Source organism: Drosophila novamexicana, unplaced genomic scaffold (genome assembly GCF_003285875.2).
Source record: "Drosophila novamexicana strain 15010-1031.04,08,12 unplaced genomic scaffold, DnovRS2.1 tig00000193-arrow-pilon, whole genome shotgun sequence".
Taxonomy (NCBI): domain Eukaryota; kingdom Metazoa; phylum Arthropoda; class Insecta; order Diptera; family Drosophilidae; genus Drosophila; species Drosophila novamexicana.
In genome coordinates, this window is record NW_020824787.1 from 9,511,104 (window position 1) to 9,525,939 (window position 14,836).

Genomic DNA, 14,836 nt, shown 5'->3' on the forward strand with positions numbered 1-14,836 from the left:
ACAAAAATGTAAGCCCGAAAGAAAATCAATTTGTATTAAGAATGAAATTTCGATTTGTGCTAAGCATTTGCGAGCTGTGTGACCTGAGAGCTGTTAACTGAGAGTTGCGAGAGCGACAAAATTGCAGATACTTTTGTATTTGTGACGCGTCTGACTGACTGTGTCTGTGTGTGCTTGTGTGTGTTTGTTTGTGTTGTTGCTGTTGTTTTTGTTGTTGTTGTGGTGTGCGTTGCTCCTGTGGCTTTTACATAATTAAACGTCGACACACTCTGCTTTAAATGGCAAGCAAAGCTTTAAGAACGCATTTGGTCGGGATGTGCAGAACGCTGGCCACTCGCTAATGATTTCCCCGGGGTTCGGTAACATTCACTTATCACCACATTATTTTGGGGCCTGACCAAGCCGAGCCACACACAGACACACATACACACTCACTAACACTCACTTACACTTGCGTATGGTGCAGCTTGCACTGACGACCCGCAGCACAACGCGAAACGCGGAGGCAGAGACCGACGCGGGCCGCGACGTTGTCTCCGCTTGAGGGCTGCCGTTAAGGCTCAAACTCTGGGCACCGTTTAACCGGAACCGTTTAGGACGCGTTACACAGCTAGTCTGGACCAGAGCTACGGGTCAGTATCGACGGACAGGCCACTCGACCCTGGGCTAAACGCTTCAGTGGACACAACAAGAGACACAATCGCGATGGCGAAACGCTGGCAACTAATTTGGGTGACGCTTTCGCTTGTACTGCTGCTGGGTGTCTTGCGTTCCACCAGATTCGCTTCCAGTCACCAGTTCCAACCAGCCGTGTTTACAACCCGAAAGCTTGCCGTCACTTCTGCATCCGGCCACTGGCCACTGACGGCATCGGGCAAGCTTAGAGCACGACCTATCCCAAAGCTTTTAAAAGGCTCAACTTTCGCTTGGATTCCACACTTTCGGTCTTCCACTGCGCAGTGTTGATTCTGCGCAAGGCTACGGCCAGCACGTGCCACACCGCAGTTCAGCTGTTCCAGCCCCGAACGACCCTCGTGCGTCCCTTCCCCAACAAACCGATGCTTTTAACTATTCAAATCAGTGCGCGCAGTGGCCTGGCGTTGACTGTTGACCGTCGATATATGTGTGTGTGTGTGTGTATATATATATATATATATATACATTGGAGCCCTGTGCCAGGATAGCATCGTGGTCAACTTCTATGGCAGACAATCGTCGCCTGGTGCTGATGCACTTGGTTCGATGTGCAAAGTGACGAAGAAGTAAAACAACTTCACTTCTTCTCGTGCAGGCAGGCAAAGCCTGTGCGTGTTTCAGACATAGCCGAAGTCAAAAAACGCTTTTATTGACTTTAGTCCTGCAAATAGGTTTCTGGGTCAGACCGACCGCACACACACACACACTCGTTCTGACATGTACTGACTCAGATTTGTTTGCGCATTGAATAGCTCAAAATGCAAATAATCTTCAGCTGCACTCCCTCTTACCCCACCCATCTCTGGGAAGTAGGCACATCGGTTTACCAACATATAAATATTAACTCTCTGTTATATCCTCGGATATACTTTTAAATAATCAAACCTTGTAGGAGCAAAATGACCAAGTTGTATGTGACCAATTAAAAAGTATCAATAAAGTATTATTTCTATGATTAACTAGCACACTTTTTACAGTGTATTAATGCTTTTTTAGTATGACAAATAAGAAAAGTCTTACACTCGAAACAAATAATAAAAAGCACAACCATTATCAAAATCGAGCCAAGGTCGAAAATTTATCCCCATTAAAGAGGATTTCTTATAAATAATAAAAAATTGTTTTAAATGACGTAATTTCTAAATACAATTTTATTTTACCAGTAAAGCTTTAAGCTTTTCCACTATTCTTGTAATTTATTATTAAAAGATCGCACGACTAGCTTGCAACTAAATATAATATTTATAATATTAGCAAAAGCAACTATTAAATAATATAAAACAACGTAGCTTACTTAAAAGAAAAAGACTAATATAATTAAGGTCCGCTCTGCTCGAATTTTCTCGGAGTGTACAGATTAACTTAATCTGTAATATTTATTCCAACACTGACTAAACTTTGGTGCATTGTATCTACGCAAAAGGGGTTGTTTATTGTTCACAGTTTCGGCCATAGAATCGACCGCCCGAGGCTGCATTTAGGCGCCATCAACCAAAATTTTGTTAGATTCGGTTCACAAAAGCAAACGTTGACATCAAGGCAAATGCGGCATGGGGCAGAAGTGAGAGAGAGAGAGAGAGAGAGAGAGAGAGAGAGAGAGAGTGAGAGAGGGGGGGAGGTCCTAGAATAGGCCTCTAAACAATGCCGAACGATTTGGAAAACAATGTCAGCGTGCGCAATTTTAATGATTGCAGATATTTTAATGCGCCGCTAAGCAATGCATTGTTCTCAAGCTGCTTATAAAATGTATCTTTGTATCTTTTAGCGTTTGGCGCTGCAGCAGCGTCAGCAGCAAATGGCGCCCTGGAGGGCTTTTTTGACGCTTTGACGAATGGCGCCTTTGGATTGCCGCATCTGCAAAGCATTGTAAATTCAGCAAAATGAGAACATCATCAACGATTACTGGAAGGGGGCACTCCGAATAGTCAGTGACTAAATATAGTCAGTTACAGTTTTGGGGTACGCTTTGTTACCACGTTTCTGTAGTTTGTGGCCAAATGCAAAATGATTGATTGTCTTTGGCAATCATTATTATTGTTTGGCACAGGTGATCTCCGTTTATGTCGAAGCAATTAACATACACAGCCAAAGAAACAGACCTGGACATACCGCCCCAGCAGTTCATTCAACTCTTACGCTGCTGACTCAAAATACATCCCGTTGGATGGACCCAGAGGTTACTAAACGACAATGCAGGTCAAAGGCCAATTTTCCATCAAAATGCTATTTCATTTGCTATAATCCCTACAATCCCTATCTAAGTCAGATGTGGGTCTACCTTTTTGAACACCTAGAATGTTTCCAAACGTTTTGTTCAAAACAAGAAAACTAACCAATTAAAGCCTACCGTGAAAATTTCTTAATTTGGTTGTCGCCCAGCTCAAAATATTTACGCTTTTTGTCTTTATGCTAATATAAATACAATTTTAGCTCATACAATCGAAATTTGCGCTGTAAAATAAATGTGGCCGGCACAACTGTACCCCAAGTATGGAACTTGTCCAATATGATCGACACCATTTTGAGAGCCTAAACTGAGCTGGCGGCACTTAATTTGTTGTTAGTTTCGAATACATAATAGAAAAGCCGTACACCAACTCAAGCACGCACACACACAGTCCGTGAAGTACGGCGCGTACTCATTTTGGTTATCTGGCGAATATCTTTTCACTCTCTGCCCAACTTACTTTACATGTATGCATGTACAATACACATATATAAATAAACCTACACACACACACACACACACACACACACGCTAAGTACATATGTATACATGTCTTTCCGAGCGCTTGTGGAAAATAACATTATTTTAAAATCATAATTAAATTCATGGTTCGTGTATCAAAATGAGCGCAAATCAAAAACTGTCTGCCTCCTCGCTCTTTCAATACTTTACTTAACTAGTTCGGTGCTCTACTCTCCCTCTTTCTCACTCTTTCTCTCTCTCTCTCTCTCTCTCGATATAAGCGGCCGCAAGGTGAGCGTCGACGTTCGTCTTCTGTCTTGTACGTGTATCTGTGTGTGTATATATTTTGAATGGCTCGATCGCTTCTATTGTCTGCACACACACGCACACACACATGTATATTGAGAGCCGCTGCTTGTGTAGGCCGCGTCAGGTTGTGGCCGTTGTATTGGTATAGGTGTAGGTAGAGGTAGGTACATAGCACGCACGTATGCATGTGTTTGTGTGCGTTGGTCTTAATTGCGCCTCCGTTGGCTGATTGTTCGTTTACACGAGCATAATTCCATCCAATCTAATGCCGAGGCGTAATTTCACTTTGACGAAAGCACCACCCATTTCCTATAGCATCTTCGCCTCTACACTGTACAGCGTGTTTTTACTTTTGCTCTTGCCATTACTAATACACTCCCCTCTCGTGCCTAACAACTTGTTCATTATTCGTGCGCTTCGATAATTTCATAATCATGTTTCTATTTTTCACATTGATAACTGCAGCACAGTCACCGGAACTGAAAAGCTCTAAAACCTGGAGCCTCATGTAAATCTCAGCATTCGTGTACATATTTTGTACAATGTCGGGACATTAATAACTCATGCGCAGCCCCAAAGCGGTGTCAACGACGCCTCCACTTTCATCGAAAGATAAATGAAATGTCATTTGCTGAGCGTGTTTTTGGTACACGTACGCAGACTAACAGATCGGACGTTCTGCATCATTATAGTGTCTGTTCATCATATAGAAAATCTTCATATTCTGCGATTCATAACATTCCCCAATTTGGGACTAATATAGAAAAAACACTATTTATTTTGATTTGTATTTTTTTATTTTATGTATTTTTAGCAGCCCTCGGCAGATAAGTTATCCATACTGATAATTATACCTTTGAATAACTTCTGTATGTGGTTTCTAAGCTAAACATAATGAAAGGTCCGCTAAAACCGGCTACAATTATATTGATCCATGAACACATTCTTACAGCCATGCACACAAACCGAACTACGTTTTTGTGTAGAAACTTTACATATTCTTGAAGATCATGATATTTCTAGACATTGGTTTATCTCTGCTCCGAAACATTTGTTGCTGACAATAATTGTTCTACTTTAGAATATAATTTTAGCTATTTGTGCCTGTGCAGGAAGTCATTAAGCTCGTGAGGCAGCACACACAAAGTTTACCTCCCCCTAAAACAAAAAAAAAGCGCACAGGCAAGGCGACAAAATAAAATAAAATCTATGTGTAGAAACACCCAAACACTCTAAAAACATCGAATTGACGCGGGGCGTTCCAGGTTCGGTCTAAAGCCCCCCCACCCAATGAGAGTCCGATCACATAGAGCGGCTAATGTATCTAATAGATACACGACAGCATGTCGAACTCTGCCATCCGAGCATAAACCGAGCGGAATGAAGCGGGCCTGGAGTGGGTAGATCCACAGCATCATCCACAACGTGAGTTTCTAATTAACATTCGGGATTGTAGTACACGTTTAATTTATATCTTATTGATGCCGGCGACATTTGTATTTATTTTTATCAGCGCCCCTCTCGATTGGGTCTTGTCTCTAGTACTTTTGTTAAATTCACTTTTCTCACTATAGTGCTGGCATTTTCAATATGTATGTGTGTGTGCATGTGGGTGTGTATGGAATTTTATTTTTATAAATATTGTGGAAAGCTCGAAATTTATATGATATAGCCATCTCATATGATCTTGCTGTAGTGTCTGTTTTTGTCTTTGTTATTTCGTGTATAATTATTGTTCATATTTTTTTTTTTGTTGCTTCTACTCATTTCACGCGTTTGCCTTTCTTATGGTTGTTGTTATTTTTTATCTATACTCTAATTAAAATATTCGTGTGTTTGCTTTTATATGTCTGTCTTGCTTTTTATATTTTTATAGCATACGAAAAAATGAAATGTTTTTTGTACACACACATTTATTTCGATTTTGTTTTAATTCTCGACACAAATCAAAAAAAAAAAAATAGAAAGAGAAGATCGTGGGAGGTTCAAGTTTATTTTTCATAGTATGTACTTGCTTCTTTCTAAACTTGTTTATGTCATTTTTACTTGATGTTTTCCCAACTTGTTTCAATAATTTTCATATCTAATGGTTTTTTAAATAAATTTTGTAAGAAGCTGTGGGGAAAATAATAAGTTACTCATTTGAGATTCCTTTTTATGGGGAATCTTTACGAAAAGGAAAGGCTTTGTTTTTCATTTCTTGATTGGAAAATTGTTGATTTAAAAGTATTTTCCGCAAACAAAAAATGTAATCGACAAGTCTTGGGGCCTTAACTTTTGTTTATCTTCAGATAACTAAGTGTGATCTGAATGCCGTATTAAAACACGCACAACATACTTATGTATATATATGTTTCTGCATTTTGCTTGTTTTATTTATAAACATTTATATCGTTTATAAGTACCCATCTCCGTGATTATATATTTTTATTTAAATTCTTGTGCTTATTTTGGTGACCTGAATTGTCGTTTTTATTTTGAATAACCCAGTTCCCTAAAAGCAATAAATATTACAATTCAGACAGGATCACTCTTAAAGTAACTTTGAGGTCCAGTAAGAACAGATTAGAAGGTTCAAATTATAGACGAACTTGACCAAGTCTCACAAATACTGCCCAATAAGCTGCTAAAGGGTATTTGCAACAACAAATCAACAACTTAGTGAGATGGTACATAAAGTTGTTTGGGTGCATCCTCTTCTGACCTTTTTGTTGCCCCGAATTTCATCAAGTGTCCAGCATCGAACATGTTCGATGTTGCAACTATGCTCAAACGCAAAACCATGTTAACAGAATGTTTACAATTTTTCAGAAGTTTTAAACAATGAATATTGCTTCTGGGATGTTACTTTTTCCTTATTGTACATTTAAAATGTATCTTAGAATTTCAAATAAAGTTTCTATAACAAATGTTTTGGGCGAACTAAAAAACGAACCCTTAAACCTGGACTTAAGCAGAGGTTCGTTCATTTGTGCCGGCCGTAACATAAGGTAACTCTGACCAAAAATTTTACATTTTCTGTTAACAGAAATTATTTTTGATATTTGTCTATCAAACACATCAATGGCAACCTTCCCGGTCCGCTCGCTCGGTTGCAACTAGTTTCGGTTGGACGTGCAACATTTTGGCTTGCCGTTTTGTTTTATGTGCCGGCGTTCGGCTCAAACGAACGTTTCGTTCGCTCCAACAAGCCGAAGCAAGTCCAACAAGACGAGGCAAGAGCAAGTAAAAAAATTACGCGGGTGTTCTCAGTACATTTCCAGCAATCAGACGGGCAGCAGGTGTCGTGGTTGAAGTGCGGCTAATTTTGCCTTCTTTGTGATTTGTTTTGGTTTTTTGGCCAAGTCCGAGAATGGCTTGCAATTGGATAATCATTTCAATTACAAATACAATTGCATTCAATTGTCGCGAACGATAACTGAATATTGAATAACAGTGCGAAAATTACAATTAAATGGATTCAGCTTCTTATAATAATCAAACACATTCCACATGTCCGCAGTTCAAGTGATAATTTATTTGCAATTTATGCCCGAATGCAAGCGAAAACAATAATCAAAATAAACAACAACTAAAATCAGTGACAATTCGCCTCCTGCGGCTAGCCAGCCAGCAACAACAACAACAACAACAACGACAATAGCTGCAGCAGCAAAAAAAAATGCACATACACTCGCACACACACACACAACAGCAGCGGCAAATTGGCATAAATAAATAAAAATCAGCGTTGTTTTTGCTTTTTTACAACCTGATTTTTATGAATGAATGCAATAGCAGCAGCAGCAGCAGCAGCAAAGGCGACGGCGGCGTCGCGTGCACAGGAGCGCAGCAGCAGCGCCACCCGCGATTTGCCTGTTAAGTAGAGCCCAGACAATTCGCAGTCGGCGCCCGCTTGTTACAGCCCTGTTAATTGTTTATATGTGTGCAGTTCGATTGCGAATTTCGATTTCGATTGCGATTCCCCATGCGAACGCCTTGGTGACACATCGCGCTCAACACTTGTAATAGTTGTTGTTGCTTTCAGTGGCTGTCGTCTTTCAGACACGCACACACACACACACACACATACACAGCTACTGTGACTACAATTGCCGCTGTTGCAAAATTAATAACGGAAGTTGTGCATTTTATTAATAAAAGCGAAAAATCACACACAGAGCGCAAAACCGAAAAGAGAAAAAAAATACATTAAAATCACAACAAAATCACAGCACACAAAATGCATTCTGTACGTCATCTTTTTCAGCTACTCTGCTTTAGCCGCAGTTCGTTGTTATCGTCGTCGTTGTTGTTGTTGTTGTTGTTGTTGTTGTTGTTGTGGTTGTCGTTGTCGTTGTTGTTGTCTGTGCTGCACTGTGGGCCCCCCTCATTGATTCTGATTGGCTTTGTTTCAAATTTTAGCAGTTTGCAGTGTTTTGTGCATCATCCCTAAACAAAAAGGCGCCTCGCAGAAACCAAAATTCTAAATCGACTAAAATTCATACACCCAGCCACCCACATACAAACAAATAAACATACAAAAATACGCATCGCACGCGTTTACAAAAGCAGCAGAGAAAGTTTTCTAATTTGTGATTTTTCCAACTGAATGCTCTGTGTGGCAGAAAATTGACCTGTAAGTGACCAAAAAAAAAAAGAAACAAAAAAAAGACCAACGGAGAAGAAGGATTCACGATCCGAAGAGCTGACATAAGCAATTCTTTTATATACCCATTGGTAAGTATCTTACGGATTTCTTTTAAATTTACGCTATTAAATGTGTCATAAAAAGGTTTTTCAAAACGTAGGCAACATTTTTGAATATCGTAGATATATTTGATATTAAAAGTAAGTTTACAGCCGGTCGGTATCGAATTGACAATATTCCCGTTTTGTAGTTGAAATAGGATATTTCAATAGTTAATAAGTATTTGCAAGACATTGCATTCATTAATCAAATCGATGTAAATCTCATGTTTAATAATCGTACCGCGAACTCTGAAGTCATTTCCAACGACTGTCAGTAGATATTTGTTGAAGGGAATGTAGAGACAATGATGGTAATGGTAGATAATGGATGTCGAGATACGGATGCTGTGCTGCTGCTGCTGCTGCTGCGTAAGTGTAGTTTTCTCGCCCGGCTAATGTTGTTTTTTGGGCCAACGAAAACAAATACAAACAGAGAAAACATCGTGCGGCTAACCGAGAAATATATAGTTAAAGCAACAAAACGCCAAAGAATGCAGAGGAGGTGAACAATTAACGCGTTGCTGTAATTACAGCGACTGCTAAAACAAAAATGAAAAGAAACCAAAAAAAAAAAAACAGGAAAAAATGTTTGAGAAAAAAATTAATAATCAATAACCCGCTAAAAGGCAGCAGCCAAATCGCCAGAGGAGCTTAGCAGGGATGAGGCAAAGAATTGGGGAGTCTGAGGTAATTTTATCGGTCATTGAACGAGAAGATTTCCAAGCGAATTTTGTACCAATCGAAGCAGAGCCAGATTTCACAGTCTGAGGGCTGGTCTAAGGGGCGGCCCACAGTTTGTTGTTGTTGCTGTTGTTGTTGTTGTTGTTGGTGTTGGTGTCTTGTAAGCCACGATCAGTTTTTGGCTAATTACGCTTCAAAGTCAAAGTTCAGTTCAAAATATCGAAAAAAAAAAACAAAAATCGTAGAGTCTAGCTGCCGCTAGCCGGGGCCCTGAAGTGAGCCAACTAATTACATAAAAACAAGTGATTTGCGTGCCTCACAGGCAACGACTTTGGCTCCAACAACAACAATTTTTCAATGCTTCAGTCGGTGTACCGCTTGTAATTTGCAACTCACCAAGTTGCGTAGCTAATTAGCAGAGAATTCAGTCAGAAGACTAGGCGATGGTTCAGTTCTTTATTGATTTTGCAATAAAGCATCCGAGGGTGAGAGCAGAGAGTGGTTCCTGATATGACCTCTGACTGGCGCCTTCTGTGTCTGTTTCTCTAGCCGCGGCCTCGAACAATTTATCATTAAAAATAAAAGTTTTTCGGGTTTTTAGCATTTTAGCTAACCACCCTGCTGTGGTCAAGCACTGGGGAATGGGGCACATTCGTCGCCGTTCTAGATAAATAAGCATTCTTAATTATCCCCTTTCGCCAGGACATACCAAAACACCAAAACAGAAAAAAAAGAAACAATAATATTATAAACAATGGAAAAAGCGCGCACTTAATGCGTTTTCTTTTTCAGCAACAACAACAACAACAACAAGAACAACAAGCGAAAAAGCCAAGTATTTTTCTTCATATTATTCATTATATTACTTTTTTTGCCGAGCCAAAAAGGAAAATGTTTTTATTGCCCGCAAAAAAGGGTACAAAACGGTCTGAAGACTTCTTTGTCGTTTTTGTCGTTAGCCATTAGCCCCGAACCGACCCCGCTGGCCAACCCCCTCCAATAACTCATAAAGCGGGGCAAATACTTATGAAAAATTCAAAGTGCCGGCCCAAAAATTGGCCACAAGTGAGTCTGAAAGAAGAGCCCGTTGGCCAAAATGCCAGTGCCGACTGCCGACGGTAAACGAGATCTCAAAATCACCGCCAACTCTCCTGACAGCACAATGACTTTTCCCTTTTCCATTGCTTTTCCGTACGGTAAATACAGCCGTGCGAATGTGTAATTGCAGTTGGGCTCTGAAAGGTAATTCTTGAAGGACAATTGTTTTCTTAGTGGCGCCTCCGTTGCGGCCATGAGTTGGCAAATTTGTCAGCAAACAAAGGCCGAATCTGAGTTGAAAATTGAAATGCACTTAGTATTTGGGTTTTTACCTTTACGGCAAATAATATGAATGTTGAACGTGTTGCTATTATTCTAAGAGCATGATTTGTGAGTTCTTTATCCTATGCACACGAATTTATAAGTGGAAGATCATATCGTCGGTTACATTTGAATTTATTTTCTGCAAAAAATCGAAAATATTTGAAAAATGCCTATGTGACAGGCTTAATACGTAATAATAATAGCAAGGGAAAATGTGTTTAATTAGTGGTAAAAGCTCTACTAACGCACAAGGAAGCCCTTGGAGAAAAGTCTCGTTTAGACGATCAATTTTTTTTACAAATTTTTGTACAAAACGGACTCTACTTTGCCCGGATGTGGGCTCATTTATTTTAGTTGTAGAAAACTTATTTAAAATATTTAATTGTTTTGATTTCCTTGACATATATCTTGGGCTAATATAAGAATCTAGAATTTCATACAAATGTTAGAAACTCTTCTAAGCGTAAGCCTCATTGGAAAGCTTAAATATAAAAATTGCTAGCATCAGTTGACAGTTAAAATATATTCTGCGTATCCAAGAGGAACTGACATAGAATGAAATCCAAATAAAAACAAAACAGTCCATTTTTAAAACTGAAAAATAAACTTTGCATCCGCTCAAGAGGTTTTTTTTTGTCTGCGTCCTGCATGCCCGAACCGCCCGCTAAACTAAACCCACGACCTAAAAACCAAAGCGTATTTGTGCGGGTGTGTGTGTGTGTGTGTGTGTGTGTGCGTGTGTGTGTGTGTGTGTGCGTGTGTGTGTGTGTGTGTGCAGCTTTGTCAAATGCAATTTTCTAACGCAGCCGCAGTTTCAACGTTGACAACGGCGACGTCGACGTCGACGTCGACGCCAGCGTCAACGGCAGCAGCGGCAGCAACAATTGCAATTTGAAGTGAAAATAAAACACATAACAACAACAGTTTCGGCCAACAAGAATAAAAGCCTAAAACCTAATAAAAATTCAAATTAACATTTGAAAGAGCGAGTAGGCGCAAGCGTGCAAGAGAGTAAGCCAATGGGTGCCGCTAAGGCAAGAGAGAGAAAGAGCAAGCGTGGGCACAATAACACAACAGCGAAAAGAGAGCGATGCACACATGAGAATGAGACAGAAAGAGCCGAATGCTTATGAAATTCTATTAATTTTTGAACAAAACTGCATGTAATGTCTGTCCCCAATAATCCGCCCACCGTACACACCCCACTGTAACTATTTACTGCTGCGTGTGGTTCGCCTAATCGCCATAGAATCGCCATGGAGAAGAAGAAGGCGGAAGATGGGGCAGACGTACGATTTTGTTTTTGTTTGCGTATTTTGTTGCAATTTGTTTTTGTTGTGCTACTGCCCCAGCCATTCGTTTGCCGTCGCTGCTGCACTGCAGACTGCAGACACTCGCATAATAATGCAATTTGCCAGCTGCCCCCTCGTGACCATATTCCCCATTCCACACTCACACACACACACACACACAGTTGTCGACGTCACGCGCCAAAAAGACTGCACGACCAGCTACGCCGTCTGTCGGCAGCCCGAGCCAACACATCCAAACACACACACACACATCTTGAATAAGCAGACACTCACACACACACTCGCACACACACGCATACCACCATGCAACTCTGCTGCCACCTGCAGGCTTGGCTTCTCCTTCTCCATTTTATTTGCTGTTTGATTTCGTTTTGGGCTGCGTGTGCCTTTCTCTCTCTCTCGCTCGCTCTCTGTCTCGCTCTTTGCGCTCTTGCTGCTGCCCCAGCTCATATTCTCATTTGTGATTTTTGTTTTTGTCCTTTTTTTCGCACAATTTGCCAGTTTTCCACAAAACAGCTGAAAAAAGCACGTGTCATCGTCACTGCGAAGTTTGGCGTCGACGTCGACGTCAAAGACTGTCTGCGTTTTGTGACGTTTTGTTTTCCACGCGTTTCGCCGCCGCTGCTGCTGCTGCTGCTGCTGCTGCTGCTCTCCCCAACCCCAGCCACCGCCAACATCTACTTGCTTCCCTTTTTCATGGTCGCCAATACGTTCGTTCGCTTTAGCTCGCTTGTTCGCTTTTTTCACGGCTCTGGCTTTGCTTTATATGATTTTTATGCTATGTGAATTTTCTGTTGATTTCGATGCTTGCGCTTGGTGTTGTTTCGCATTTGTCAGACGGGACAAAACCGGGAAACCCCATAATGATTTTGGCAACATGCAATCTCAATTGATGATAATGCTGTTCGTTTTTTAGACTTCGTGGGATTGGCCATTACGAGCCCAACGAGCTGCAATAGGAAATGCGTTGGCCAAGTCGAAGCCCAAATGCAATTTCTTGCTTACTTTTGCACCGTTTCTTTTGCCACATGAAAATTATTGATTTGCTGACTCGCTTTTTGGCCGCTCGCCAAGCGCAAAGCTTGCAATTTTACTGAAAAATATCTCAAGATATTTGCAAAAAAAACATATGTACATATGCATATATATGTACATTACTCATGCTCTTAGAGTCGTAGATGATGTTATAGCATCCAAACACCTTTGCCATGGCCAGATTGAAGTCAAGTCTGCCATCGCTTTTTGGCCAATTGTGCAATAGTTGAATGCAGTCTTGCACTCGCACTCGCACTTGCACTCTTACTGTTTCTCTCATTCTCTCTCTTTGTGAACGCCGACTCTTAAGTTTTCGTCTAAATTCCTCAGCTGAGGTTTGTTATTGTTTTCCTTTGGCGTTTTGCCGGCTTGCGAATCGTTGGAGTAAGCAACATGAATGAATGTTCGCTCACCCACACACATACAAGCATTGCCTGGTTTCGTGTTGGCTTCGTTGTTGTCTTTCTTGCACTTCGTGTCGCTTCGAACGTGTTCGAATTCGCCGACAGAGTACGCCAGTGAGAGGGGGTGCGAGCGAGCGAGAGGCAAGAGCTGCGGCTATAACGGAAAAGGAAATCAGATTGGGGGAGTTCTATTAGAGGCGATGCAACCGAAAAAGAGAATTTAGCTTGGGCAATTGCTTCAACTACTTTTAGCCTTTTGCTGCTCAGCCACCCCCCCCCCCCCCCCCCCTCCCCATTTCAACTGTTCTTTCTTGGGCAGAACTTGGTAAGCTGTTCATTAACCGTTAATGCGGCAGATCGTAAATCCAAGTGGAAGGTGTGTCATTGCGACTTATAAATAAAATTAACCGCAAGCACAAGCGGAAATATTTGCGCTTCAAGTGTTGTTATTGTTATTGTTGTTATTGTTGTTGCGTTACGCATCTCCATCTACCTCATTGATTGTCTTGTTGCTGTAATTAATGGCAAGCAATTACAAAAAAAAAAAAAGAAAACAATAAAAATTAAAAAGACCCCAATGAGCAGCGCATCCAAAGGTGGAATTACAAAATGAAATGTGAAGAGTAAGTTAAAAAGTGAATTACCTGATAAAGGACAAAACGCGATTTGAGGTGTGTTTGCGGCAGCCCAATACAATGCGTGTCCCTGTCGCCCTGTCTCTGCTCCCACGTGTGGCTTGGACAGGTTATAAACCCGTGCCCAGCATGAGGCTTTACTGACAGCCAGAAGTGCTGCACAGTGGAACTAGACTAAGAATAACAAGGAGGGTAATAAGAAGTTTCTAAAAAGAACTTGCCTCGAATCTAAAAATAATATTCTTAACTATCTATATACAAGAAAAGTATGGTTCAGGCTAAGGTTGCGCTGATCTTGAATCAGTCAATCCGTCTTAAATTTGGAATTTTGAATTCAAACCGCTTTGGTTTAAGCGGGATTGAAGATTTTCCTAATATATTATCATATTAATAATAATATATGTTTCAAAGGTAGCATAATTAAATAGCTTTAATAAATGTTAAGTCTATAATTTTAGTTATTGAAGCTCTGTCAACTTTTTCTTCGATTTAATTTCGTAAGTCTCATTGAGAAATCCCACTGTGCGTCACCTTCATAATGGTCGAGGCAGTCTTGTCCACTGTCCAGCTGACGTGCTTAATTAATTACGCGATTGTATTTGTGAGTAACTGCCGCCGTTGCCCCCGGGTCTGTAGCCAACTTTGGGTGTTTCTTTTGGTCTGGTCATTGGCCGGATCACCACCCTAGCTCCCCAGTCGCCCCCACTTGTCCCCAAAATGTGGTGTATCGATGAGCCTGCACAAAGTTGTGTGGCAATGCAATCGCGGCCAGCGCTCAAACTTCCTATGTGGCAGAAGGAACCGCTGGCGGACGGATGGACGAACGCGTCACTGGGGAGAAATTAATACCTACTTAAGCCTAACTGGACAGTTGACTCCGTGAAGTCGTTGGCTTTAACTGGAAGGTGATTCAGACGACACGCAGAAATAAATTGTTCCGAGCTGTGTTCTGGGCTTGGGCACTTGTATCGTTTGGCTGGG

General features: G+C 41.0%; 1 protein-coding gene across 1 annotated transcript in view; it reads left to right on the top strand.

Annotated features, from left to right (window-relative positions):
• Positions 1-8,183: 8,183 nt before the first annotated feature.
• Positions 8,184-14,836, top strand: part of LOC115758862 (protein abrupt) — a 43,312-nt gene continuing 36,659 nt past the window's right edge. Inside the window, exon 1 of the mRNA XM_030699651.1 lies at positions 8,184-8,413. The gene's annotated coding sequence lies outside the window, so the exon portion shown is untranslated. The remainder of the gene's footprint in view (positions 8,414-14,836) is intronic.